The sequence below is a fragment of the Tasmannia lanceolata genome, unplaced genomic scaffold (genome assembly GCF_043159265.1).
Source record: "Tasmannia lanceolata isolate RefF3 unplaced genomic scaffold, GAP_Taslan_0.1 ptg000025l, whole genome shotgun sequence".
NCBI classification, from domain to species: domain Eukaryota; kingdom Viridiplantae; phylum Streptophyta; class Magnoliopsida; order Canellales; family Winteraceae; genus Tasmannia; species Tasmannia lanceolata.
This window is the reverse complement of record NW_027518702.1, coordinates 7,994,521-8,001,305: the sequence shown is the minus strand read 5'-3', so window position 1 is coordinate 8,001,305 and position 6,785 is coordinate 7,994,521.

The following is a 6,785-nucleotide window of genomic DNA, read 5'->3' as shown; positions in this document are numbered from 1 at the left end:
GCAACCTCAAGTTCGACTGGAAAGACCCCGAGTTCGATTGAGATTAGCAATGGCCATGAGTTAGACCAAGTTGATGCTAATTCTGACATAGATGACCCCGAGTCAGGCCGAGATGATCTCAACTTTAAAAAAAGATACCCATTATTAAAACGTGGTTTTGCTGAAAATCATTTCCCTTTAAAAAAATAGAAACATGCCTTTAGAGAAAATAAAATAAAAAACAGAAAAATCCATGTGTTACCTTCTACCAAATTTCCAAACAAAGCGTCAACGGCTTCTAAATAGCACATGATTCAGTAACCGAGATTATATTTTTATTTATTATATTTTTAGCACACACGATCTGTACGTGCATTATAGCTCTAGCGGTGCACCAAAGTATGGTGGACCTGCCTTTGACCGGCATCCGTAAGGACCCACTTTGTAAGTTGGTATTTTTCAAATTGTACATCGGAACCCACTTCAGAGGATGTTCCAAACCGTTCATTTAGCATAAGGTTGGGCCAAATATTGGAAACATAAAGAATTACAGGGGCAGAGCTACATGTAGCATAAGGTTGGGCCAAATATTTAATAGGCCCAACTCAATTGGGCCCCAACCCCTTTAAAATTTGAATGCCTGCCCCCTTTAATGTATAAGCATGTATAAGCTTGCCGCCTTGCCCTCCTATACATAAATTCTGGCTCCGCCATTGGAAAGAAACATGTTTAGTATATATATTATAGGGGAATTGCTAGCATCCATCGCAAAAGGCTTTTCGCGGCTGGTCTATCGCACTTCAGACTGGCCACCTCTTGAATGGAGACAACAGTTTTTTGTCTTCATTCGCAAGGTGGCTGGTCTGATGTGGGACAGACCAGCTGCGAAAAGCCTTTTCCGATGGACCTTAGCAAATCTCATATTATAGATAGATAGATAGATAGATTGGGTTTTTGTGAAATAAGTCTTTTACTTTTGTTTATTTGCAAAAAAAGAGTCTTCTAGTTCGACAATTTGCAAAAAGTTATCACATTAGAAGGAATTTTGCAAATGGGGTTGACGGGCCTACTGTACCTGAACCTTCTCAAGCATAAGCATTTACTTTTCTTGTTATAAAGCAACGTATTGGGGCTAACATGGGATCCTCTGAAGGACCTATTGGTTTTGGTAAATATCTAATTCGCTCTCTGACTAGAAAAGTAATTTTTCGAGGAGAAACTATGCGTTTTTTGGATCTTCACACTTCCTGGTTGGAACCTCTAAGGGGTCCCAATGGTTTGGACTTGAGTAGACTGAAAATAAGACATACCATCGTGGCAAGAACGACGTTTGGATGAATATATGACTCATGCTCCTTTATGTTCTTTAAATTCTGCGTGTGGCGGAGCTGCAAAGATCAATGCAGTTAACTATATTTGGGGTTAGTTTAGGGATTACACATGTTTTTACCAAAATAACCCCTCCAACAACTATATTTGGGGGGTACATTAGTGATTTTACTTGTTTTTACCCAAATAACCCCCCCAACAATTATATTTGGAGGTACTTTAGGGATTACACATGTTTTTACCAAAATAAGCTCCCCAACAACTATATTTTGGGGGTATTTTGGTAACTCATTATATTACGAGTCTTATAAATATCCCTCCCCCTCCCTTCATTTCTTACCCTCAATTACTCTCTTATTACTCTCACTCTTATTGCTCTCTCTTTCATATTACTCTCTCTAATTATATCAAATTCTTTAATCCTTCTCTCTTATTACTCTCTAATCCTTCTCTCCCTTACTCACTTCGATTAGCGATTAAGAAGAAGGAATTAAGGAGGTGCTTAAAAACTTGCGGTAATTAGTATTCAAGAAGGCGCTTAACAACTCCGTGGGCGATTCAAGCATAGTTGAGGTATTTAGAATTTATTTTTTAAAATTTACTTATAGCCCATCTTTGTAATTTTTTAAAAATGGCCGGTTCAAGTGACCACTATTTTCAACCAAATGAAATAATGGAAAATGATGAATTACTGGAGGCTTGTGTAGAACCTTGAAATGATGATACATATACTCCAGAATCTGAATATCCAATTGCTCCTGAACCTACCGAAGGACCTTGTAGCTAGTGGGAGTCAAGCTCCTAGTACTAAAACGTCTAGAGGTAGGATTTCACAAGTAGGGAAGTTCTTTACCATTGAAGAAAAGAAGGATTCTAAGGGAGGTTTAGAAGATAGGGCTATTTGTAATAGGGCACTTGGCAAGGCATTCCGCTGTTTGTAGTGCAAAGCATGGGTCATTAGACCCTAAACAAACCCAATTAAGCCTCACTGCTAGTTCATTAGGAAATTTTTCTTATTCTCAAGATATGAATAGGAGAGAACTAGCATCATACATCATACAAGATGAGCAACCATTTATTATGTTCGAAAGTAAAAGATTTGAAAAATATATTCCAAAAGCTCTAAATCCAGCTTTTAAAAAAGTGACTAGAAATACTATAAAATCATATTCTTTTAAATTATTTATTGAAAGCAAAGAACAATTGATTTCAAGTTTTGAAAATTTTAATGGAAAAATTGCACTTACTTCTGATATTTGGACTAGTAAACCAAATGAAGGCTATATTTGTGTAACAAGACATTATATTAATTCGAACTGGATGTTTGAAAAAAGAATACTTAGTTTTACTCAATTAGAATTCCTGCATAATGATCATTTTATATCAAAATTTATATTATCTACTATTCACGATTTTAAAATTCAAAATAAAATTTTTCTATTAGCTTCGATAATGTTAGTAATAATACTGCATCAATAGGGTTATTAAAATCTCAATTGAAACCTATTTTAGATGGACAACTATTTCATATTAGATGTGCATGTCATATTTTAAATTTAACTGTACAAGATGGTTTCTCGAAAATTGCACCACAGATAGAGATTATTAAGAATTGTCTTCAATTTATTCAGTCTTCAGGGCATAGAAGACAAGAATTTAAAGCTTTATAAAAATTCTGGAAAAAACTATAAAAATTTCCTTAGATATTAAAACTAGGTGGAATTCAACTTATAAAATGTTAAAAGCATCATTTGAGTTCAAAACTATAATTACAACATTTTGCCAAGAACATATGCCTCCACCTTGCAATCATACTATATCTCTAGAATATTGGAACAATTGTGAAATTATTGCAGATTTATTAGAAGTATTTTTAAATGCAACAAATCTTCTTTCTAATGTTTACTATCCAACTTCACAATTAATTTTGGGTCAAATATATAAAATTACTATTTGTTTTAAAAATAATAGACCGAGATTGGAAAATGGAAGTCTACTTCATAGAATGGAGGATAAATTTAAAAAATATTTTCAAGAAATTCCTCCTCTATATTTTTTAAGTACAATAATAGACCCAAGGATCAAGTTACAAGGTTTAGAGGTCATTTTAAATGCATGCAATGAAAACGCATGTATTGGATCTGAGCATAGTATAGATGAGATTACAAATTTATTATATTCTATGTATGCATTGTAAGAGACTGAACATGGACATAGAAGACCGAGTTCTTCACAAAACTACCAACCTAGAAATAACCCACTTTGGTCACTAATAAATCAAAAAAGACCTAGAAATAGTGCTAGTACATCTTCTGATGTGCTATCATTATATCTGGGAAATGATTATTCAAGCTACCTTAATCCTGATGAATGAGAGACTTTTGATGTTTTGACATGGTGGAAAGAAAATGAAAAAAGTTATCCAATACTATCCGCCATGGTACATGATCTACTAACCCCCCTCGGTATCCACGGTAGCATCGGAGTCTGCTTTTAGTGCAGGTAACAGGGTCTTAGATGACACACGGAGCAGAATGTCACAAAAAACAGTAGAGGTATGCGTGTGCCTCAAGGACTGAGTGGAAGCAGATGATAGAGCACAAGACAGAAGAGAAGATGACTCAACCGACTCACCTGAAGAAATATGAAGATTCGATTTTTTAAGTCCTTAATTTCTACTTGTACTTCACAATGTATTTATACTTCATTTTTTTCTTTTTTTCTTGTATGTTGGTGGGTTAGAGGCAAGGTTCTATGTCCTCCTCTAATAATTTTCTATATTAACAAAATTTTAAGGTGCCTCCCGGGTTCCTAAATAAATATTCCGGGCACAACCGATCTTTGTTTTTAAATTACTTGCAATTTGACATGCAAATTTTTTGTAAATGACTTGTAAATTTTTTCAATTTTTTTCCAACAAGTGCATTCTCAGAATTCAGAGAAAAATTTCAGTAGAAAAAAAACATATTCTCTGAATTCCGAGAATTTACTCGGAATTCCGAGAATGCACTTATTTGCAAAAAAAAAAACCGTACGTGCCGGCACGGCAAGGCACGGCACAGCAAGGCACGCCACGAGTGGGCCGCGGGCCGTGCTGTGCCTAACCCCCACCCTTTGGCGTGCCAGCATGGCACGGCCAGTGACCAAATTGTGCCATGCTGGCACGGCCCACTGGCCACCCTAGGCCAAGAATTTTCGTGCCATGCCGTCTCGTTTGCCACCTTGAGTATAGCCTATATACATTCTACCCCAAAATCATTTGGGATTTGCTAGCGTCCATCGCACCGCGAAATGCCTTTTGTGATGATCGCTAGCACTTCCCTTTTGGGCACAATCTATTTACGTTGTTGGTCATCAAATGGACGGTTGATAAATAATTTGGAAACCGGAAATTTTGGAAACCTCTATAAATCAATGTTGAGATTATCCTATGGAAATAATTTTTGGGCACAATCTATTTACATAGTTGTCCATCAAATGGACGGTTTAGATCATCCTACGGGGCACAATCTACTTTCGTTGCTGGCCATCAAATGGACGGTTTGGACATCTTACTGGACTATACGGCTTACACTATCCTGTAATTGGAAAAGCAGGGACAAAATTGTCATTTGTCAATAAAAATGGAGCTGGGTTATAATTGTACTAGTAAAAAACCCGTGCGATACACGGGCCGACAAAGAATTGTACGGACCACGTCATAGGTTGATCCAAACCGTCCATGTGATGGAACACAACGTAAATAGGTTGTACCCCAAAAATCATTTCCATAGGCTGATCCTAGCCCTCCAATCTATAGATGTTTCCATAATTCCTCTTAAATTGGATGGTTAAGATCACCCTATAGATTTTTTATTAAAAAAACATAAAGGAGGGGGGTAAGATTGAAATTATATGGTCAATCATGAGAATTTCAAGTAAAGAAAATAAATAAATGAACTATATTTCCAGCACATGAGTTTGGCATTCTTCTTATCTCTGCATTGCTTTCTTACTACTCTGTTTTTTGCACGGGATGCAAAAGAATTATGATTTAAAAAAAATGCATTCATATAAAGATGGAAATTGGAAATGTAGCTTCTGCCTAAAAATATGGAAAAGAAGAAAAAGTTCAACAGTTATAGTGTGCAACAACAGTACCTATACCGTGAATATAAGACTTAATATGGAATTCATTTTAAAGCCAAATCATCCTAATTCGACAACTTCGAGACTCCATGAGTTGGGCATGTAGCTCAATGGTGAGGCACCATTTCTCCACCCTGTGGTCGTCCCAGCTTACCTATCCAGAAATAAAAGAAAAAAAATTAGAAAATACGCCCTCAAAGCTTAATTGACAATTTATTTGGGCATCTTGCACAAAAGTAGAGTACAATTCTAAAATTGTCAAGATTTTATTTTCAATTTTAAGTCACCTTCTAACCAATATTAGGAGAGAAGAACACTATCTCATACTATTAATTGGTTGAACACTATCTCAAGCTATTAACTACAGTTTCGAAAGGGTTGGATAATGATCTAGTGGAAGTAAGAAAATGCATGGAACATATCAAATTTGAGGAGCTCAACTTTATCTAATAGGTTCAAGTTAAAATTTAAAGAGGCATCTAATTCCTGTGTTTCTGACATAGATAGAGCCATTGTCATGAACTCATTGGTTTTAAGAATTAGTGAGGGGAAGACCTATCTTTTAGATGCTTCAAATCTTTTACATTTGATTTACTTGAATATAAAAGGAAAAAAATAACAGAATTTATGTGTGGGCAAAAGAAAAAAATAACAGCAAAAGTTCATGAAACTCCAACAAAAAAAGGATTAGGGAAAATATTTTAAAAGGAATGGAAAAAGAAAACATGAAATTGACCCAAAATCCACTGAAGGCTTAAAATTGATGAATAGACTCCCTGGATGATCAAAAGATCATACAACCCCTATTTCTATTATCTCAAGCCCATCAAAATTTCTTCACCAGATTAACATAAGGCTCAAGATTCCACCTAATGTTTCCATAAACCTATGTAAAAGCTTCAAATGAAAAGAAAAATTGAATGAAATACTTAATTAAAACCATACCCAAACGATGAAGAACTGAATTGATTACTTAAAATCCAGCAAAAGGATCAAATATTTGCAGGAAATTATTAAAAGAATGACAACGACAAACTACAAACCAAGAAGATTTAGAAAAATGTCCAATATGAAAATATTAAAACATCCAATAGATCCGAAGCTCACCTATATTTATACAATTGCATCCAAAATCCAACCAAGCTGTCCTGAAATCATAGAAGCTATATTCAATCAATCAGATATATATTTAAATATGTATATGATACACCTGTAATATAGAATTACAACAATGTCTAAGATTGAGGAAATATGCATTCAATTATTTTCTTTAAAAAAAAAAAAAACAGAATTTATGTGTGAAGGGCAAAAGAAAAAAAATAAAAGCAAAATTTCATTAAACTAAAACC